This window comes from Camelus ferus, chromosome 12 (genome assembly GCF_009834535.1).
Source record: "Camelus ferus isolate YT-003-E chromosome 12, BCGSAC_Cfer_1.0, whole genome shotgun sequence".
Taxonomy (NCBI): domain Eukaryota; kingdom Metazoa; phylum Chordata; class Mammalia; order Artiodactyla; family Camelidae; genus Camelus; species Camelus ferus.
Genome location: NC_045707.1, coordinates 55642766 through 55667117, shown reverse-complemented (window position 1 = coordinate 55667117; position 24352 = coordinate 55642766). Strand labels below are relative to the sequence as shown.

The window sequence follows — 24352 nt, the reverse complement described above, 5'->3', positions numbered from 1 at the left end:
TGAGTCTCAGAAGATAGCATGTAAATCAGGATATTCTGACATAATAATATAGGAGAAGTCTTTAAATGGAACTGATTTCATAGTCTTGGTGAGTCATAAAAAGTTATTTGAAAAACTGCAATAATAATTAGACATCTGCCAAGTTTTCAGTGTTGACATTTGCTGGAGGACAGAAAACTTTCCCCAAGTTGATTTTTTAAAGATATTTTCTCAGCTAATCACAAAAGGTTTTTGTTTTTGTTTTTTTTTAAATCAGTGTCTTCTGTGTGAACCCTTGAAACAAAAAAAATATGAACACCCTGAGAAGGAAGGGAAAATGTAGCACAGTTCCCTCTTAGAATTTCTGCTCAGTTAAAGAAGCCAGGAGAGATTTCAACTCTCTTAAAATGTAGCTGTAATTTTAAAATAGCCAAAACGTTATAAGCACTTTAAAAGCTATTGTGACAATCTCTAAAATTTTGCTTTGTAACAATCAAACTGGAATTGATTCTCCCAAAAATAACTTCTAAGAAATTGGCGAGCAAGAGTGGAAAGAAACATATTTGCTCAATTCAACACGACAGAGAAAAATTTATGCTAAAGGCATTAAGTTTTGAAAAGTGTGACAATTCCATTTTTGCCATCCCATCAACAGAATTTTCTCATTCATTGCTTTTCCAAAAAAATGAATAAATGGGACTTTTTTCAATTGTACTCAAAGAAAGATCTCATGAATTGGAGTCCTGTGAAGGAGATTTTTTTTTTTCTCTGCCCACTCACAAGCAATTACCATTTTATTTTAGCACCATGTTTTGATTTGTTCTTATGTGTGTATACAACATGTTCAGAGATGATATGTCTTACAGTAGTTAAAAAAAATTCTGAAAATTTAAGAACAGTTATTTACCTCCAACCAAAATGCTGGAGAAGTAAATGTGTAAAACTAGTGTGTTCTGAACTACAAATGAATCTTGAACAGGGGATAGCTGTTGAGCTCACACTCTTTCTTTCTATGACTTCAGTCTGAAAGAGGTGTGAGCCTTTTAATTCTCTCAAAATTAAGCCCAGGCAGGTAATTAAGATGAGTGAAAGGGGTCAGGTGACAGAAAAAGGGACAGCTCCAAGTAGTATCTAAAGGGTGCAGTCTTTACTCAACTCCAGCTGATGGTGGACATGCAGGGATGTAGAATCTTCTGTTTCAAGAGCATTTGTGAATCACTACTGCTATGTGAATTCTCTCCATTGTAAGTGCTGGCCAGAAAAATCACGCATGCAGATTATCTGTGGCCCAAGATCTGACCGTTTCCATATCTAACATAGGAAGTCTATCTTGTGTCCCTACCAAGCTAATAAAACCTGAACTGTATAAACCAACCCTTAATTAGCTATCTTCTTGAAGTAAAATCTTCACTGAATTGTATTTGATGCTCAGTTCTCTTTGAGAAACAATACATAAAACAAAACCACGAATAGACCTGAATATGCTGCAAACTTGTCAGTATGCATGGTCTATTAGGTGTTCAGTGTCATTTGTTTAAGGAATCATGAGACAAAATTCATTTTAGAAGTTAATACCAGGAGAGTATTTTTTCAAGATAATGAGCGCTAGAGAATACATACTCTCCTTCAGGAATGAGCAAATAAACAAGGAAGTGCACTCAAAACTCAGTCTCAGTCACGATAATTAAATGAATTCAAGAGAGTGATCATTTGTATCTTTCTCAGTGTATAGCATTTGGGATTTCTTGTTCTCAAAAGCTGTGTATGTGTATAGAGTTATGCATTTTGCATATGTCTGTACACGGGTGTGCGTGTGTTTTATTTTAAGCGTTTAAATCATTCAATATAATGTTTATGTGCAGTCAAACTGTAATAATTCTACCTAATAAAACTGAAAAAGGAGAAAAAATCATTCTTTGGAAGGTAGGATTCAATTTTATGTAGAAATCTTAAAAAACCAGTTTGGAATCTTTATGTTACAGTGTCTGTGAAATGTTGATACTTTATCAAAATTTTAAGACATCTGAATAAGAACATCAATAATGATGAAATTGGAAAGTAGCCAAATTGCTAAGTGCCTTCCTTTTCTAAACTAATCTACACTAGTTTATCAGGAGATGATAATGATTTAATATTATTCCTCTAGAAAAGGCCTATATTTTAATAAGGTATTTACTTTTAAGACTTCAAGGACTATGAAACAGAGGTAACCGTGCACGGCATTAGAGAAAATACGTGAAGTGTTTATAGACATATAAACACTGATTTTACTTTGTGCTGTTACCTACATAGCTTTAGGCAGATCAGCATGTGTTTAGGAAAATTATATTTAATTTTGAAGACGATTATTCTGGACAACCTTAACCAGGAAATTAATCTCCCAAGGAAATTTTGGAATTTTAAGATTGCATTTGCTTTATAATGAACTCTTTCTGTTTATTTAAATTCACCGAGTAAAACTTTTTCATCAGGATTGTATTTGGGGGGGGGTGTGGAATTTATGTATTATAACAGGTGGGCTGAAATTTTGTGTTTGAGAACAGCATCAGCATCTCTTCATCTTTGTATCCTTTGCATCCTAAGGACAATTGCAGGCATGTTGTCTGTTTTCTATGAAGACTTGTTGAACTCTATTAAAGATACACTGTTAAATAATTTTGAAAAATAGTGACATCAGAAAACTATTTTGTACATAGCTGTCTACTTTTGAATTAATCCTGACATAATATTTATTGGTAAATTTTTATTTTTTCATGTTAGAAACAAAGTTTCTCAAAAGTTACTCAGTAATTGCCTCCTTGTTACTGGTCATAAGCAATGGAATTCGATAAGTAGTGTTAAATGTTTATATTTAATATGACCAGTATAGGTTGATTACTGAGATGTTCATAAAATATAATGAGAGTTCCATAAATTGGTCTTGGAAAATATTAAGAAATAGCACATTTCAAAACTTGGATCCAAATGTATACATATAAAGCACTTTTAATTTATTTTACTTATTTTTGCACATGTTTCTGCTGGAATCACACTGGCTGTCTGACTTTTCAATGATTCCAGAAGGAATATTTTCTTTCAGTGATTCAGAGAAAATGCTTGCCCTGGTAATGCTAATCTAGCACAGTAAGATAGGGCTTTTCTTCTTTTTTTGTCTACAAGAAGTTTTATATTCTCTAAGGATTTATCCCTGTCCTAAGTGAATAATGGATTAAAAGACGGACTTGCTCGCCTCCCTCCCCATCTGCCTTCCCCAGTTCTTAATCTTCACAGTAGGAAGATACTTACTTGGGAAAAAGCTCAGGAGTTGTAAGTTTGCATTACTTTTTGGAACGTTAACGTACATTATATTTTTAGATTTCCAAATGGCTTTAAATTTGAGTCTTCCTAGGGAATTTTTGGAGTGCCTATTAATGAATTTGTTCCAAATGTTACTTGTGATTGAGACCTGTTGAGATGAGGGCCCTCTCTTCGTGGAATCATTTGCGTTGATCTTTTATCAGTTCACCTTGCTGCTGAGCCATTACTTACCTTCACAAAGTTATTTGACGAATATTGCATTTTTGGTTCTCTGTTCAATTCCATGTGTCTCTGCCAAGTCTCATCTCAGCATCTGACATATAACAAGCAGCTACAAAATTGTGCAGACTAATAGCTAATGAATAATTACCTTTTCATTCAGTTTAAAGAACATTTCTGTGGTAAAAAATGTGCTACTGTTGTCAGAACATAATGACATATTGCCTGGGGGAAGGGAGCCAAATGCATGGATTTATCATTAATATTTAGGGATTATTTGCTAGTTAAACTGCATTAGGAAGTGGCTGATGAGTTTCTAATTTGTTTATTTAGGATTCTGCCTGTGCACGTCTACCATTTATGTATGCAAAATGTTTGTATTTCCATGTGGTACAGTGAGTCAGTTTGTTCATTGAGGATCTATATTTTCATTTCACTTTTGCTATTACTCATATACTATCTTTGAGACCTTAAAGAAATCACTTGACCTCCACAAACTTTTGCTTCTTCCATCATACCAGACTTCCTTCGTAGATCGGACAGGTGATTCAAATGAAATGATGTATATCAAATTATTCTGCAGTCTAAAAAGTAGCATTTAAGTGTCAAAGCTTCTGCCACTGTTGTTGTTAATTGTTATTTATTTGACTCTCTAAACATTGTGTGAGGTACTCAAGGCAGATTCATCATTTATTCAACAAATAACTATTAATCACCCATCGTGTTTTCAACACTGATCACTCAACAGTGATTAAAATTAAACAGAGGCTCCGCCTTCCTAGAACTCCTGTCCTAGTTCCAGAAATAGATATCATCTGGTTAAATCAATTCTAAGTGAAGATTGTTTTAATCACCTATACATGGAATGATGAGAATAAAACAGGGCGATGTGTCAGTGATTGCTTGTGATACAAACTCAGAATGTTCACTCTGAGGAGTGGACATCAATGAAGATTTGAGAGATGAGTGGGGAGCCAGTTACTTGCAGAACTGAAATAAGAACATTTCAATAAAGGAAGAACTGTGTGATCAAGGAATTAAAAAAAAGACCTGTGGAGCTGAACAGTGAGCTAGGGGAGGATGGAAGGAAATCTTTATGAAATCTCTCTTGCACCCCGGCTCTGATATCTTCTGGGCATCCCTGCTAGGCATTCCCACTATAGCTCCTATTTCTTCTGTAATGTCACATGTAACTATAATGACTTGGTTAGTTGTCTGTTATTCAAATTCGATGCTGAGCCGAGAGAAATGCAGAAATATTTTTTCTTGTTCATTATTGTATCCCCAGCAGCCAGAACAACTTAGCCCCTAGTGGGTGCAGAAAATTACTTGGTGAAATGGAAACATTATGCAACCTGTTCATAGAGTGTTGTCACCATCAGCTAGGTTTAGTGTCTTCAGAATGTTGAGTCTAGTGTTCTTTCCACTGCTGCTTATTACCTTCATCAGGAGAAAGGTATCTCTATCTTAAAGATCTGACAAGCATCTTCTATTTTCTAACTTGATAGAAACTGGTAAGGATGTAAAAATATTTGTTAGTGAAACAAACAAATGCTTGAAATCAAGGTAGAGGCTTGTTCCCGTTGAGGGTGGCACTTGTGGACAACTTCTGCGGGATGAAGTAAGAGAGATTCGTAGAGTTTGTGGGAATTAATGGTTAATATTAAGGTGGGATTTTTTTTATATGTTTTATGAATTAATGTACACAGTATCCCTTCATGGCACTTTTAAAACAAGAAGCAGAGTAGTTGAGTCACTCATTTGAAAACATAAAGCTGCCAGTTGTCCATGTAAGTTGCACACCTAGGTTTGCTGACTTCAGTAATGTTAGTTTTCACCCTACTTGCCTTATGGTGTTCTTTGTATTTGCATAATATGATAAGCAGCTCCTGAACCATCATCAAAAGGCCACATGATTTGTGTCTTTTTTTTTTTTTCAAGATTACAGGTATGTAGATGTTGATTTGTTCACTTGCACTCTCTTGCTGAGTCCCGTGCTTAATTTTTGAAATGTATGTGTAAGATGACTGGGTCCCAAGAGCTTGGGAGGATTCTCGCCACAAATGCAAACAGCTTCAGTGGAAATTGACCCTATCATGTTAGACTTCCTAATACCAAGTTCTCATTAAAGAAAGCATGAAAGACAAATAAATTTAAAGTGCATATAAATGGTGACTAAAATTTGACTTTTATAATTCCTCAAATAGAAAATGGTGCTGAGGTTTTGAAAGACATGCTGAAAGAGATAGCATACTAATTTGTTTTGTTATCAGGCCATCAGTTTAATGTTAATTCTTTAATAATACACTATAAAAAGAATTATTTATGTAATGAATTTATTGTTTTTAGCAGTCACCTCAATTCCTTTTTTTTTTTTTTTCATATTTGTTATAACAAATTTGAGTAAGTCAGGGAGATAGAGAAATGAGAAGTTTTTCTTATTTTGTTGGCTCCAACTCTTTACTTACAAATGGTTTTCACTTCTGTATTGTCTTTATATATAGAAAATTCTTTCTCTGTGTGGTCAGCTAGAAGAAGGAAAATTGACTTTAGAGTAGAAGTCTTGAAATTTGGACAACATAGAAACATTTAGAAAACACAGCTATGAAATATGGTTAATATTGTAACTTTCATTAGATTTTGAAAACTAAAATGAAGAAAGACGTATAGTAGCTTACAATAATGATATGTATGAGACATTTTTAATAAACCACTTGTTATCTTTTTGATATAGTGATATTTCAAAGTAGTTATAGAATAATGATGAATTTAATCTGTATAGTTTTTAGGAAAGCAATTTTATTTATAAAAATTTAGTGTAGCATAACATATAATAACAATTCAGAATTGTTGAAATTATTTTGGATAATAAAATAACTATCAAATAACTGGTATTATGGTACAATATAAAAAGCTTTTCTAAAAATTTCTGCTAAAAATACTTTCAACCAAAAACCTATGAATCACAAATAATAAGAAAGGAGGAAAGATGAAAGTCCTAACCATCTTGCATTTGAGACAGAGAAATTACACCGTAAACATCAAAGAGATTGAAACACACTTTTTGAATGGGAATTTTCCAGTTCATAATTGCTGATTATACTTGAAGATATAACCACAAAGTCTTTCTTCTAATTTAAGTTATAGTCATAGCTTATAAGCTATCTGCTTGATTTTGTTTAATGTTAACTACAGGAGAGGGTGGAAAAAAAGACTGGAGAATTTTTCATAACAGCTAGAAAAATGTGTGCAGTAAAAGCAAAGATCTTTAACTTCCTTTGCAGCTAAGTGCACAGGTTTTCTGATTTTTCTGTCATTGGGCATGGATATTCTCAGTGATTTATCTTCTATCCAATAAACAGAGATCATTTTTTCTCATTTAGGACCATTTATTACTTTTTTGTTTGTTTTTGTTCTGTTTGGAGGCAGGAGAGGTCATTTAGGACAGTTTAGATGAGATAGAGATAGAGTTGTTACTCGAACTAGGAAAGCTCGACTTAGTTGTCTCAGGGCTTCTTGACTGGACCCTGTTCTCAGACTTCACAGGCTTATACTCTGTTCTCTTCCATCTCGTCCCTTGTCTCTGTGTCTCTGTCTTACCTGAAACCACAGTTACATCCTCTCTGCTGGTATTGGACCTGCAGATCTTCACTGACTGACGACCAGATGCACCTGTGAGGGTTAATTTTTTGGGTCAACTTGACTTCTGCTAAGGGATGCCCAGATAGCTGATAAAACTTTATTTTTAGGTGTGTCTGTGAGGGTGTTTCCAGAGGAGATTAGCATATGAATCAGTAGACTGAGCAAAGATTGCTCTCCCTAATGCAGATAAGCATCATCTAATCCATTGAGGGCCCAAATAGAACAAAAAGGTAGAAGAAGGGCAAAGTTGCCCTCTGCTTGAGCTGGAACATCCATCTTCTGCCTTTGGACATCAGCACTCCTGTTTCTCAGACCCTTGGATGTGGAATGAATTGACATCACCAGCTTGCTGGTTCTGCAGCTTGTAGACTTCAGGTCCTGGGACTTTCCAGACTCCATTATTGTGTGAACCAATTCCTATAATAAATATTACATGTGTATCTCTATATGTCTATACTTATATCTGTATTTCTATATCGACCTATATGTAGATATATCCTATCTAGAGATGTTATCCTATCTATAGATAGATAGATCCCATCTATATAGCCTATCCTATTTATACTATAGATAGATAGATTATAGATAGATCAATTGATCGGCTGATCAATCCTGTTGGTTCCATTTCTCTAGAGAAGCCTAATACAATGCCCATATCCCACTGTAGGCTCCTCACCAAGGAAGAGGCAGAGGAGGCTGATGTGTCACTGTGCAATGACAGTAATGTGCTGAAAAATGTTCAACAGCTTCCTCTCTAAAACCAATGTCCTGATTTGTAGGATTTGCCAGTTTCCATGTTGTAAATACTCCCACCACGGTCAATTCCAGACATCATTTAATGAAGAATCGGAAAGAGATCTACGATAGTCCTTCGTTACATTATATTTCCACTCTACAGATGTAATAGATGTAAATCAACTCCAGACCATAGAAAATAGTAAAATGTAGCCAAGCAGGAAGGGGTGAGATGTGTGTATTTATCACTGTTATTTTAAATATAATTTATTTGTGTAGGTTAATACGTTTTAATTGTGAATTTTTTGTCAAAAACCAACTGGCAATTCCTGAAAATTTAACAAACTGCTTTCATGAACTGTTACTGAGTCCAGCACACAACCAGGAGGGGCAAACGGTAGGGACACCATCAGGGAGGTTGTTGACTTAATCTGGACACAGAGTAACGGGACCTTGGACCATGATGATGACTGCAGTGTGGAAATGCAGGAAGGCTCAGCAGTTGATACAAGAGAGGGTCAAGAAATGACTCAAGGGAAGGGTGGTCTCTCTGAGAGAAAGTAACACATTGTAAGACACGGTGAAGTCTAGTCAAATGCAAAGAAGAGATCTGGAATTGGGGGCAAAATTGGAAAGTCCATTTGGTTTAGATCAAAGTGCTGCTAAAATTGAAGATGGTGGCTTAAGGAGGGTGTCAAGGCTGTGAGAGGGAAGTTAGTAAATATGTCAGACTTTCAGAATAATGTATATATTTAAACAGAGGAGAGATTTGAATTTAAGGAAAAAAAAGGGAAGAAACCAATATAGGCAGTGATGTTAAGGTAACATGAGGGGTACAGTTTGCTGTGTGTTGAGTTTCATTTTTCTGTTAAGAACTCAGGAGATAAGAATCAGTGCTAAAAATGAGCTCTTTTGAATGTGATGTTTTAATCATTTGATATGCAATAACTAATAGAAACTTCTTATTTTAAAAGGACACATTTAATCCAGACAGGTTAGAAAAGCTGGCCTAGTGAGCACACTTTTCCCCTCTTCTTCTTTTTTCTTTATACTTTAAAAATATCTCTTTAGGCTCACCAGGTTAAAGTGGGCTCAGTTAAATTTGCTGGCTGTTAATTTATAATCTGTTCAGTATTACACTATTTCTTAGGAAAAGTCCTGATCTTTTAGCTGGTTTTGAGATTTAAGAGAATTAAAAAAGAACTTGGAGAGACAGAGTCATTTATTGGCCAGTACTTCAAAAAAGCAAAATGTAATTTCTTTTGGTACCCTGTTGTTGAGGATCTCTGGAGACCTGGTGTGTTGTGAGGTCATCTGTCTTTTTTCAAGGACTGATGCTCCGCATCTCCCATGATTGAGCAAGAAAGTGACAGCAGGCGTGTTGTAAATTACAGGTCAAAAGAAGCTCGGCGGTGTAAATTACATTACTTTGAAGTCTACCTCTATTGCTGATCCCTTTGAAAAATCTAATTTTACTCAAGAAATCCCTTCTACTGTATAAATATTATTTTCAAGGAAAAAATGGCATGGCTTTAGAAAATGGACGTGCCCAAGGTAGGATATAACAAGGGAAAAAAAAAAAGTAACTTTATTCTAACTCTGTGTTTAAGTCTCTGTAGGGACCACTGAATAATCCATCCCCAAATGAGTTTATCATTTTTGCCCGCTGTGACTCGGGGTACGCAGAACACAGCAAGGATCTGTAGACAGTTACAGAGTCCATTAGAATGTAGAATAGAATTGGTTACTTAGCAATTAATGTCAAGAAATTACTGACTGAGATTTTTGTAGAGACCCAGATTCTCTTTCCTTTCTTCATGCAATGATTTTTATTTAAGAGTGATGCAGTGCCGTTCTAATTGATGTATGTATATCTTTGTAGTGAGTGTATTAAAAGGGCAGGGAAGTTGACTTCTGTTGTGGAAAGGGGGAAATAGAAGAGACTGTAGGCTATAATCAAAAGTTCCTCCTGGCATTTCTTGCAAGCCGCGGGGACACTGCAGGGTCACAGGGCAGCTTAGGGAACACAGTAGGCAGCTTCTAAGGTGCATCCAGTGAGGCCTACCTCCTGACTTTCTGTCCGCGTGTAATCCCCTCGCCTGGACGGCGGGCGGGGCCTCAGAACTTGCTTTTGGTGAGTAGAATATGGCAAAAACAATGTGATGTCACTTTAGAGACTGAGCTGCAAGAAGATCCCACTTCTGTCATGCTTGTCCTTTCTCCTCATTTGCTCTCTCTGGCTGTTGCCAGCTGCTATGTGTGAGCTGCCCTCTGGAGAGGTCCATGTGACGTGAAGCTGAGGTGGCCTCGGACTGGCATGTAAGTGAGCTTGGAAGCAGAGCCTCTCTTAGTCGAGTCTGAAGACGACTGCACCCTGGTTGACCCCTGGATGGTAGCTTGTGAGAGACACCCTGAGCCAAAGAACCCACCTAAGTTGCACCCAGATACCTTCCCCAAAGAAACTGAGAAATTCTTAATGTTTTCTCTCTAGCCACCGAATTTTGGTATAATTTGTTGTATACAATAGATGACTAAAACTGAGACAGTCCCCTTTTATTTCTAGTTTATGTATCCCAGACTTGCACAAATAGGCACCTCATAATTATATGTTGAACCAAATGAGGTCTGCAGAATGCTTGTATCAGTCAGGGGCAAGATGGGAAACAGATGGCATCTCAGAGAGTTTAACTGAGAACGATTTAATGAAGGAACTACTTAGAGAGAGGGGTGGGAAAGTCTGTGAGAACCAACAAAAAAGTAGAGAAACACTAGGAAATTAGCTTGAGTGAGAAGCTGTTAACACCACAGACCTAAAGGGGCCAGGAGGGGCAAGTGTTACTGGAGTCCAGTGGCCACCCTCTGGGATCTCCAGCCTTAGAATGAAGCTGCTGCTAGATAACCAGGGGGAGGGAATCAGTACACTTGACCTCTTCCCTTCTCCTTTAGATTTTCTCTCTCCATCTCCCACTGGCCACACCCATCCAGAAACTAGCGGGCAAGCAAGCCTAGGGGATGCAGCCCTAAGATTAGTCTGTCAGGGCACAGACTAGAACAGAGAAGGATGCACTGTGGATCTCCAGGGGGTGTAGAGAGAGACTAAACTGCACAAGTGATGCTGAAAGTTGGAGATGTGCTGCACCCTAACAGTGGGAAGATGGTGGTTTTAATAAAGAGCTGGCAGAGTGTATTTGGGGAAAGTTGGATGTGACTTTTCAGGAAAATACATGGCCTCTTCAGCCTGGGCACAAACTATGCATGCATATATAGATTTGCAGTTAGGTGTGCCATGTTACAGAGTTCTGGCAATGGAAACTGAGCGAACTCAGACTGCTTCCAGATCTGGCCCATAAAAACCTTATAAAACCACTTTGGTTTCTACTTCTCTTTTCTACTTCTCACTGTGTTGGGTGGTGCCCCTGCAAGAATACTTTGGAATTCAACTCTTGAAGATGGTAGGCTAATCCGAGAGCCATGGATCCTTGATTGACAAAAAGGAGCAGAGCTAACTATCAACCAGATCACTTTGAATTGTTAAAAAAGCCTGGAGTAGGTGATTATTTTTTTAGATAGGTGATTATTTTTAGAGATATTTTTGAGGGTTTTTTCCTCCTTCATTCTAGCCTATCTTTACTAATACCAGGGGAAAGGGCTAATTTTTTTGAATAGGGCTTCGTATCCCACGCAGGAAGTCACTGACCACTCTGCCTCCACGTAAGACTGTCTCTATACCTTTATTTCTTACTAGTAGTAGCTAAACTGGATTAGGAGTCTGAAGACTGAATCGAGACTCTTCGGTTTAAAATGGCCAAACAGAAAACAGAGTCCCCAGTAACGGCTGATTGTATTTTCTCAAAATGCCTGAAACATTTTGTATAATTCCACAAGTTCATCTTAAAATTTATCTTTAAAACTTCTATTGAGATAGAGGGTCTGTGATATTCTCTGTTCTAAAATCTGGAGAGCTTGTGACTACAACATAAATGATGCTGTGTGATTTATAGGACTCGGTTATAAAAGGCAATGTAGTTTCTACTTGGTCCTCTCGGGACACTCACTCTTGAAACTCGGTCACTGTGGTATAAGGAAGCAGGCTGAGACGACTTCTCAGCTGCTAACATGGACGATTCTTACAGAAAAAGAAGGAAGACTCAGAAGGCAAAGCCAAGATCCTAAAAGGTAGAATCAGGAGCTTAGAGGGAAGGGCGAAGAGCCGTAGAGAACAGCTCTCAAGTAGTAGGACTTAGTTTGATCAAGGAATGCACTGCATTTAAAAATTGCTGTAGAACAATGCTTGCCACGTGTCTGTTATTTCCATCCCTTTAAAATAGGAGAGTCTGTAGCCGTTACCCTATGAATATCCCACCACTTTTTGGGTATGTGTAGGGCAGATAACTTTAGTTCAGTTTTTCTGATTGACAGAAATGGTACTGAAGGAGCTGTAGCCAAGTAATCACATTTAAAGAGCCCAGTATGTATTTGGACCTGATTTAGATAGTAAGACATTTAACTTGAAGCTTATGTTATAATTGGATTAGATTTGGGGATTTTAGAGGGAATCAAGAGCACATTTTCCATGAGAATATATGAATTTGGGGGGGCTAGCAGGCTGACAGTGGGAAATTGTATTTCTCAAAATTAGTTTTGAACATATTTCGCTCCCACATGCTCTTCTTAAAATGTGTCCTTAACACTCCTCCCAGTGAGAAGTAGGGGGAATCTGTGTTCTCTTCCCATTGAATTTGGGTGAGCTGGGATTACAACAGAAGTTACGTATGTGTCTTCAGAGTCTACGTTATAAAAGACAGGAAATCTGGTCCTCGTGGGATTGATGCGCTTAGGATTCAAACAAAATTGCCCTAGCCACGGTTGGAGGCGGCTGCTTTCACTTCCTATCAGATACATGAGTTAATCAGCCTTCAGATGATTTCAGCTCCCAGACGTTTTGTTACCTCTAGCCTTTGAGTTTTCCCAGCTAAAGCACCAGGCATTTTGGTGCTGGGGGTGGTAACCAGAAAAAAAAAACAAATCTGTCCTGCCTGTGTTCTTTCTGAAAGCCTGACCAACAGAATCTGTGCGTATAATACAATGGTTATTTACACCACTAAGTGTGGGGAGGATTGTTTTGCAGCCATAGTAACTAAAAAACCCTGTTTCCATTCATAGACCAATAGACCAGTTCTATAATAGACTGACCTCTGAGGTATCCAAAAGTAAAGACCTTAGAAATTTCAGCAACTTCACAGTCCTTCGGTTGTTCTTAGCTGTCTGTCTATTAATGCTGGATTGCTGGGTGACTAATTACCAAGACCATTATCTTAATTACTTTACTCTTACCTCTTCATAAATCAGTTCATTTGATGTGACTACTTGACTTCCACGAGCATGTTCACCTTGAGTAGACAAGGCTAGGTAGTGTAGCCTTGATGGATTCCACATACCTAGGGCTTTAAAGATACCACCCCTGTACTCATATCTTTGTTAATCATATCTGTATGATGTATGTACATGTACGAGAGAGAAAGACACCGTTAAGCAGTGGAGGACACATAGATGGACACCTGTAATAATAATAAAAAAAAATGGTAAGGAACCAGAAGACCTGCATTTAGCTTGTAGCTCTGCCTTAAAGATATTCAAAGGTATGTAGCAATACTACAGAGGTAGGATAAGTATTTGATTGGGGTGGTGAATGTCCTTTTAATAACTTCCCCAACCTTGAGGTTTGTTTTGAAGCATTCTGTTAAAAGAACAAGGATTCACTCCAAACAAGAAATCAGTTTATAAAAGTAATGCCGTGTCTTCTCTGAGAGCCTCCAAATAGGCCTCTTCCTGTGCAAAACTCACTAAAATAATGTAGCCTCCATCAGCATAACGGTGCCGAAGGAGGGCGAGGGGAGCCAAGGACGCCACCTGTTGGGTTGTTGCCTGTTGTCCCAGAGTGAAAGAAACATTTTCTGTAACTCTCAGAAATGTGATGGAACCATACATTAAATCAACTGTATAAATTACGAGTCATACCTCATTTTCCTGCTTGTTCTGTGACAGTGTAAAAATCACAAAATTTTTCTCTAGGTAGTAAATAAAAATAAAGAGTGATGAATGCCATTTCATGAAGAGACGGTCGCTATTGTACCATCTTCCTGTGTCCTGAGCAGTAATTTATGGTTTGTATTTGCTCCTCTTTGTAGAATAGGAACCTTCTCTTCCTTCCTTAAGGACGCCCTCTGTTGATCAGAACAACTCTGCATTTTCTTGCTTTGCTGTGAGATCTGTGCATTTCAAGAAGATGGTGATATATGAGCAAAGCCTAGTTAGGTAATACTGTCCTCAAGGACAGTATTACCTAAGTTACTAATTCAAAAGCTGCACCTGAATATGGATGATCAATTTTGATTCTCTGGACCAAGGGATGGGCTTTAGCTTTGTGAACGAAAAATACTGCAAACCATAGTTCAAAACCTAGGTAGGTAACCAGATGTGAGAGGAGGCTCATTTGTGCCTGTTACACGGAGATTCAGACGTTTTTCCTTCCAAATTCTAGTCAGTGTGCAATGGCTAAACATAATAGGCCATGCCTCATTTCATCTGTCTCTCTAGTGGGAGATCCTGCTTGAGTTGACACTGGTATAATTTACAATATTTAAAAGGCAAGTTGAAATTGTACATGAGGGATCTATTTGCAGACAATCTGAAGAAACCTCCCAGGAAGGTATCTTATGCTCAAGAAAGACAAAGTCAAAGTACCCAAGCTCGCTCAGGGCACAGAGAGGAACCAATAGTAAGTGTAAGATCAGCTGTCTCACCTACCAGAAACTTACTTTCAGCTAGTCTTCATCTCGCAATGAGACTCAGTTGTGTGCTGGAGCTGACTGGTACCAGCTCGTGAGAGCTAATTGTTACATTTTGAGGAATTTGGTGAGTTGGTTGCTAAACGTCTGGTAGCTCGCATATAGCCATGGTGGGAGGTTTTAGACCACGGAGACTGCCAAACATACAAATACTCTTTTCCTCTTCCCCTAGCAGGTTGCTAAACCTTTACTAGACTACCACTGGCTAGACTGAACTCCCTTTCCAGTTTAATTACCAGTGCAATGGTCATGATGCTTTTTAAAAATCAGATTATGTTATTCCACTGCTTAAGACTATCCAGTGGCTTCCAGTATACTTTTGTAGTAGTGGTGTGTTGTGTCACCTAAGTTGGAACTGTGTCCCCCAGAATTCCTTTCCCTACATGGTTCTGGGCCACCATTGGCCACAAAAGAATTCGTTTGAGACTTGGAAGGTGGCTGTAAAGCAGCAGCTGTTTTATGCCCGGGAGGTCAGTGTGGACACAGGTACTGTTGCCACCTCCAGCTTAGCTCACCTTTGTGCTGTTCGGCTCATCTTTGCTCATCCTCATGAAATCAAGGTTGTCCTTTTTCACCCTCACTTCATGCCTATCTTTTCTTCTCAAATATTTGCTCTCGATAGTCTTCAGCAGTGGAATGACATAATCTGATTTTTTAAAATCCACATACCATATGGCACAGAAACAATTGAATGACAGTGCATAATTACTAATATTCTAAATGGATAAATCTCAGATTTTTTAGTTCCTTCTTTGAGAGCTTATGGAAATTTGTCTCTGTCATTTAACTGGAAAGGTCACATAGAAAGCAGCTGAATTTAATGTTGAGTGGTTTTTGTTTGTTGTTATTTTTAGTTTTTTAATTTTCCATGTGTTTAAAGCAGAGCAAGACCCCAGATGCCTTAATCTGGCATAGTAGGGAGCACAGGAATGTCTGATCCATCAAAGATAGATGGAGAGGCCTGTTGAAGTACAGATTTTAAAGCTAGTCAGAAGTCTGGTTTCATTCTGAGCTGCATCAGCTTGGGTCAGTGGGAGCAGCAGAACCACTAGGAATGAGACCATAAAAGGGATCTTAGTGCTCTGTCTGGCTGTTCCTCCTTGGAGGAGTCATCAACGGAATGCGTGAACACGTGGTTTATCCTCTCAAGTCAACAGGTCACTGTTTGTGTCAGGGAAGCAAAAGCCTGTGTCTTGCAGTCACTATCATTATACTCCTGTGAGACACGGATTATCTCCAGAAGGTAACTTTGGTTGCATAGTCAGAAGAAAGAAATTAAGACATAGAAAACCAGGATGGGAGGAAAGCTGATGTTTCATTGTAAGACCTTTTATATCCTCTGAACTTTTTTCAACACATACAAGTGTTACCAATCTTTTTAAAATGAAATTACTTTTTTTTTTAAATGGGGGGAAAAGTTATTGTCTAGCTCATACCAGAAAAGAATGTTTTATGGTACAAAATCTTTAGCATATAATTTTATCGAATGAGCAGGATGTTTCTTCATAATATATGTGAAAATAGTTTGTTGATATAATAACAAATTATTAACTATGATACAGCAATTACATGTTAAAGCCAGAAAAGTTGATTTTAAAACGTAGAATTTAATAAACATCTCCCTGGCTAATATAGAAATAGAAATGAGTTAGATATGGAGAACGCAGACATACAATACATAATATCCACCTTCAAGAAACATATATTCTGATTGGAAAAAAGGCATGCACATTAATCCAGATTTTAAAATATACTGACACAATGATGGACTGTTACGTGTTAGGCACTGTTCTAAGTGCTTGAAATGTTTTTCATTTATTTAATCATCACAATAAACCTATGAGGTAGGTACTTCTATTAGTCCTAAAGTTCAGATGGGGAAACTAAGGCATATGGTTGTTGCCCTGGTTTTAATTCCAAAATACTTGCTTTAAACTTCCGATACCAAATCCTAGGAACCCAGAGTTTAGAACATACTTCATAAATGGTAGAATGGGAAAAAATTTTTAAGGATCTACAAGCCCCTTTTTTCCATTAAAAAGTGGTAAAAGAATCAGAGGACGAGTAACTGAAGTTTACTGGCTTAAGATAAGATCTAGTGTCCCATTTACTATGGTAAATTCTGGAGAAAAACAGGATGACAGAGTTTAATGGAAACACCAGAGAAGTTAGGGGAGCCACCTTCCTTATCACATAAGCTGTTGTCTGGCTAAGCTTGGTGTGACCTGGTCGTGACAGAATCCGTCATGTCTGGGAGCAGCACCCCAGAGTCCCACTCCCTGTCCTGTTGTTGCCCCTGAGGGGGGGTCTAGAAATGGCTCGGGGGGCTGGATGCCAGGAAGGATGACTGGAGCTTACAGGGCTGATGACTGGAGCTTACAGGGCTGATGACTGGAGCTTACAGGGCTGCAGCAAACAATTATTTTCAGTTGGGGCAAATGACTTAGCCCAACACATAGGGTAACAAAGAGTCCAGAAAAGGTGGAAAACCATCCTGGGCTAAGTGTAAAGTCAGTGCATATACAAATGGACAGTGGCTAAACCAGATGTAAAAATAGAACTCTGACCCACAGTCCCTGAGGCGACCAGTCCAGAAAGCCAAACCACATCCTCTAGCAGTCGGCCCCAAAGATTAAGACTGGGGTTAATAACTGCCAGCTCCCCCAGTTTTTGCACCCCAGTGCTTCCCTCACCAATCACATTCGATGCTCCAGTACTACTTAGCCCACCTCCACCTTTCCCATGCCATTAACGCCCAATCAGAGCACCCCTGAAGCTTCCCTCTTCCCTGCTGTAAAGCTTTCCAGTTCCCTGTCTGCCTTTGAGTCTCTGCCACATGTGAGTGATAGTGGCTGACTCCCTTGCTATAGCAAGCCTTGAATAAATAGACTGTGCTTGCTCTTTTTTGGGCAGTCCTTTATTGATTTCCATGATGAAGCACTCCCCCCGTGATGCATGAAATTATGCACAGACTTACTGTAACTCTAGATGCCACCTGGGGAAAATGCAAGAAGAAAAAGCAGTGGGAGATCCTAAACTGACAGAGAATTAACTTCGAAAAACTGAGTTTGAAACCAAATGGGACTGAGTTTTTTGCATTTGTAAGACATTTTCTAACACCGGGTGAAATGGGAGGTTATCAGCTAAGATAACATTTAGATAAAAAGAAATAGATTTTTATATCTTTTGGGATGTTTCATCGATATAAAATGTAATATACTGGAGAAAATATTAATTCCATAGGATATTATTGGCTTTCTCACTTATACTTAAAAAATGAAGATAGAGCATCATTCTTCATTCATTCATTACTCATTTGTCAAAAGAATTTTAGACTTTATTATCTTCTGGATGCCATTGATACAAAAAAGAATAACGTAGATACCAGGCTGTATAACAGCCCTATTGGGAACACTGTTTACTAGGGTCACTAACACACACGACACAGAATTAAATACAACGATATATGCTCAAGGTATTATTTATGTCAGAAGTTGCTAACACCAGACCTCATGGCTGTTAGAAGATATAGGAAAGTACCTCTGTCCAAGGGGACCACAACAACTCTGCTCTTCAATTTCTAGGCAGTGCCAATATCTAAAACTTTTAGAAAACCAACACTTTTTTTTTTCCACAAAACCATCTCAATAGGTACTCATGCATCAGAAGGTGTGAAACTTTTTGTTCCAAATATCTGATCAGAATAATAACTCAGCACGTAAGTTGTCAGTCAGTTCTGCTTGCAATCTTTTTGACAGTGAATTGAAGATGAAAAGCAATTCAAGAAGTTTTATTATTGCCCAAACCTACTGTATTTAATCAAAGGTAGCAGTCTAAAGTAATTAGGAAACATAGATGTGATTTACATAAAACCTACATTAAAAAAAAAGGTGTTTTTTAATGTGCAATTTATTTCCCATAGAGCAGTGAGAAATTTAAATTTAAGATATGGAGATGATACTTGTTCTTCCCCCAACGCAATCTCATTTCTCCAGGTGCTGTGGATTGACTTTGTCTTAAGACACTTTTATTTTCTCCTTGACTAGCTCCGTGTTTTTCCTCATAATGTTGTTCTTTTGAATGAAAATTATGAAAAGTTAGGAGATGGCAGATTTCAATATACATATCGCATCCTATAGGGATTGAGAAATAATGGTTAAAGTAATATAAAATTCTTTTTGTTTAAATGTGTTTCAACTGTTTGAGCATCTAATTTATGCCAAGCACAGTGCCAGATCCTCAGGGAATACAAGTGTGAATGACTCGTTTCTATTCTCAAGGAACTTATAGATGTATAGGAGAGAAAAAAGAGCAGTGGTTTTATTTATAGCTTCTTTAATTTCTTTTAAAGTTTTGTACATGTATTATTAGATATTCTTAGGTTCTTGCTGATTTTCGATGCTCTGGTAAAAAGGTATCATGGGAAATTCCATTTTCCATTTGTGTATTGTCAGAATATAGAAATATAGTTGAGTATTGTATTTTGACCTTGTATACAAACATCTTGATAAATTCACTTATTAATTCTGTATACCTTTTTTGAAATACAGATTTCTGTAGATTCTTTTGAATCATGTTGTCTGTGAATAATGACATTTTGTCTTTCTTTCTGATCCTATGTCTTTTATTTGTTTTATTGTCTTATTACACTGGTTAGGAATTTTAGTTTAATAGCAAATAAAATTGGTTGGCATTTTGACTAGTTCCCACTCTCAAGGGAAAGTTTGCAATGTTTCACCATTGAGCATATGTTTCTTTTAGTGTTTTTTTTTTTCTTTTCTTTTTGTAAGTGTTGTTTACCCTACTAAGAAAATTTTTTCTTTTCCTAAGCTTGGAACAATCTAGATATTTTAAACAGAAACGACTATAATAATATACTTAAGTAATACTGTGTGTTACAAATTGCTGGAAGTACTGGAGGAACTGGATTTAGTGGGCTACCTCTGGAGGGACTGAGTTCCAGAACACACTGCAATGTCTGCAGCTCAGGGATCAGGATGCTGGTGCTGCACCGTCATAAACCACTCCGAGTGCTGCTGTCTCCGCTACCTTCTTCCTGGAGAACCCACAGCAGGGTGATGCTTCCTGCCTCACTTCTGCTTTCTCAGTGTGCCCCGAGCACGTCTAATTGGCAGAAGCAAATTTACCTCTGCATCCCAGGCTGTAAGAAGAGGTGAAAATGTCACTTCTGCAGCATAGAAGACATGTGGTGGGAATGGAAGTATGCTAGGTAAACACCACAGCCCAGCAGACAAAATCCAGCACAGTCTGTTCCTTTGACTTCACAGCATTCATCCATCTGCCCCTCTTTATCTGACCTAAATCTTCCAAACAGCAAAAGCAATAATCAGCTGCTTTTGGCTGGCACTACGTAGCTCTCCCTTGTACAAAGGAAGATACATTTACCTTTCCTATAGAGCTCACCAGTCATTGACTCTGTCTCTGGGTGAGTAATGTTCATTATCCTTGGGGTTTGTTTATTGCCTTAACTTGAGGTCCTTAATAAAAGGAGTAAAATTTAAAGTTAACTATCATCAACATAACTAATACAATGTGTATGTACATGGAAGAACATTTTATATAAATGAAAACATAGATAATTACTTCCATCCTCATTTTTATAACTGGTCATGAGGCCATAGTTGGGTTCTATAACTTTCTTCTCCATGACTCATCCCATGTACCATTTATCACTTAGCTAATACTTTAGGTAGTCTGGTTATTTTCCTGGTGTGGGGACACATGTCTTCATTCCTCATGAATCAGAGTGATTTTCCATCTGTATTGGTTTGCTGTAGTCTCCTGTTAACATTTAATTACTTGTTATGGCAAATTTAGGAAGCATCAGATATAAACTGCCCTTCCCTCACTCCTCATTTGTGACAACAATGATATTGAGTCAAATTCACCAAACACTGCAGTCATCTTTTTTTTTTTTTTTTGGTTGTTGGTACATTGGCGCTTGGATCCAAACATGACCAGGTGACAGTCTCAGATTCCAGTTCGGGGGAATAATTGCTGGGTCTTCAGGGGTTAGCCAGAGTTCTAAAACCTAAAAATTAACCAGCTTTCTGTGGCCAGGAAGCAACATTGTTTTCCAGTCTTATTGTGTGCAATAGTGAGAGGTAGTATTGTTATTTCTACCTCTTTTTTTTTTTAAACATTTTTTATTGATTTTTAATCATTACAATGTTGTGTCAAATTCCAGTGTTCAGCACAATTTTTCAGTCATACATGGACATATACACACTCATTGTCACATTTTTTTTCTCTGTGAGGTACCATAACATTTTGTGTATATTTCCCTGTGCTATACAGTATAATCTTGTTTATCTATTCTTCAATTTTGAAATCCCAGTCTATCCCTTCCCACTCTCTTCCCCCCTGGCAACCACAAGTCTGTATGCTATGTCTATGAGTCTATTTCTGTCTTGTATTTATGCTTTGTTTTTGTTTTTTAGATTCCACATATGAGCGATCTCATATGGTATTTTTCTTTCTCTTTCTGGCTTACTTCACTTAGAATGACATTCTCCAGCAGCATCCATGTTGCTGCAAATGGCGTTATGTTGTTGGTTTTTATGGCTGAGTAGTATTCCATTGTATAAATATACCACATCTTTATTTCTACCTCTTGATTCCAAGTTCCACATATTCTTATTATGTCGATAATTTCATCATAAGTTGATAACTGGTTCAGAGCAAATTGCAGCATGTAGGAAAGCACCCAGCTACACATGGTGCTGTCTCCCAGTTGCTGTACCTGATTCATCAATGAGACCTTGAATTCCAGCCACTTTGGGATGTTGAGGTATATACTAACACTGTGAGTCTTCAGGGCATCAGACTGTTGGTTTACTTTGTGCTGTTTAATAAGTGGCAAAGTCAGATGCAATGTTTTATAGAATACCATGGAGATGATTAAGGTGTTCATAAAGTCCTCCGTTATTGATGGTGGTAAAAAGCATGGCAGTCCTGCTAGGCAAATGCATCCTTAGGGACATTTCTATTTCACTGAGGACAAATTGCTATGTTCTCTTGAGTTTTTCCCAAGCCTGGAATATATCAACTTTGCCATGATACCTAGGGTACTTTCTGATCACTAGAGCCAATGAGCAAGATACTATCAATGCAGCTGATCAGTAAGATGATAATGGTCTCTGAGGACTAAATTATGGCAAAGTTTAAGAGAGCAGAGATATAGTCCTGAGACAGGACGGTGGAGGTTACCTGTGGTCCTTGACAGGTGAAAGTAAACTGATTCTGATCGTCTACGTTTATGGAGATAGGAAAAAAAATTTTTTTTTTCCTGTTAAGTAACTGCATACCAGGTTTCAAGGGATGTTTTGTTTTGAGTAAAGAAACTATACCTGGAATAATAGCAGCTGAAATTGGAGTCACTAAATAGTTAAGTTTGTGAAAATTGATTGTAGTTCTCAAAGATCCAGTCATCCTCTGACAAGACAAACAAGTGAGTTAAATAAGGATATGCTACAAATCATCTGCATCTTTGAATTCATCCATGGTGACACTATATTTGAGTCCATTGAAGATTTTATATATACACACACATGCTTATGTATATATGTGTATATGAATATATATGTATATATGTATATATATATATGGATATATAAAGGGCTTTGATTCTTCATTGTGTGAAATCAAATGAGACCTCATTTTCTTCAACCTAGACTTCTTGTCTTTCTGTTTGTTTCTTCAGATCATACAGCCCTCTCCACCTCCCTGCCTTTCAGATGCTACCCATCCATTTCAGTCTTAGGAATCCTGTTTTAGTTTTCCATTATTTCATAACAGATTACCACAAACTTAGCCATTTAAAACAAGACACATCTATCGTCTTACAGTTTCCATTGGTTGGGGATGGAGCATGGTTTAGTTGCTTGTGCTGCTCAGGGACTCACAGGGCTGCACTAAAGGTATCAGCCAGATTATACTCTCATCTAGAGGTTACCTGAGGCAGAGTGCACTTCCAGACTCATTGGAATTGTTGGAAGAATTCATTTCCTTGTAGGTGTGTTATTGAGGGTCTCAGATTTTTTTTTCTTCTGGCTGTTAGATGGAGGCTGCCCTTGGTTCGTAGAGGAATCGTGCAGTTTTTTGACTCATGGACTTTTCCAATCTGACCATTTTCTTCATCAAAGACCATATAGAGAGTCTGTAGCCTATCTTCTAGCAAGACACAGTGTATATTTCTTGGGAGTGAACACTCATCAACTTAGCCATAAAATGTATAGTCACCAAAGAGTCGTCCATTACTTTTGCTATTTTCTATCGGTTAAAAGTAAGTCATAGACCCCATCCATACTCAAGGGGAAGACACAAAGTCATGAACACCAGGGGTCTGTCTGACACAAATCCTGTGTTGAATCAGTCATCTCCAAAGATCAGTACCGGTTACGTCTGTTTTGTGATTGCTCCATGCAGACAGAATGGACCATCTCTCAATTACTAGGTAGGAAGATGAGTCTGATGACACAGAGTATTGTTCTACAGAGGACGTTGAACTCTGCAGTTTTCAAGCATGTTGGTGCTTCTTTTCCCAGTGATCTCTGAGTGCTTTGACAAGGGAAGTGTTCTGCGCCATTCAGGGGATACACAGCAAGGTCTTATATGGGAAATCCGTGTCAGCAATCCTGTCTTCCTAAATCTTTGAATCCTTTTCTCTACTTTTTACCAAAGAAGTTCTAGAACATAATTACTAAGCGTAGGCCATCACTGAATTCAAGTTTCATGCAATCAATTGAACAAATAACAGACTATGCTCAGTTGCTCTAACACATTCAGTCTAGAATTCCTGATAGGTATAACTGCATAGATAACTTTGGCCTAATCTAAACTTATGTTCTTCATTCCCTGGTCTAGCATCTTTTAAATCCATTTCCACATATTTTATCCAAGCGTCTACTGATGAATATTAGTAAAATCATGTTGCTCTTTTGGCTTATCAATTTTAGGACAAAATTTGGCTCTAGGCTAAGTCAAACTACTCTAAGGATCACATGGTAAATGTAGTAATATATTAAGTAGCAATATACGTAGACACAGTGACAATGTGTAACAGAGGAAGAGTGAAGACATTGAATTGAACAAAACCAGATGAGCAAAATTTTTCTTCTGCTAGAGCTTAGTCAGTTTCTGAGAAGAGGAATAAATATGCAGTATTTTCCATACTTTTCAGATACTAGGACCTGTTTTTCCCTGCCCAATTTATAAAGCCTTGAAAATGACCAAGTAGTAGAAAGAGAAGAGCTGTAGTTGTAAGTAGACCCATAATTTACCCGTGCTTGGTCACTAAATATCTGTTTGATTTTGGATAAGTCACTTGACCTCAGTGTGCTTCATTTTTTATCGTCTGTAAATTGAAGAGCGCAGATACGTGGGTTCTAACGTGTTCACTCACCTAACATTACGTAATTAGAATGACTCTTAAAGCCGTCAAACATTATTCATGAGACTTTTTGGTTCTCATCTGTAGGAGGGTTTTTTTTTTTTTCAGTTAAATATTTTAATGATAGTAAGGGAAGAAGGACAGAAAAATCTGATATTTTGATGTTTCATAATATATACAAGGGACAGGAAAACCTTTCCACATTTGGAGATAATTCAAT

The 24352-nt window shown here is 37.7% G+C and overlaps 1 long non-coding RNA gene across 1 annotated transcript in view; it reads left to right on the top strand.

Annotated features, from left to right (window-relative positions):
* The window catches only part of LOC116667788, a 218936-nt gene that overhangs the window by 205 nt on the left and 194379 nt on the right, over positions 1 to 24352 (top strand). The window lies entirely within an intron of this gene.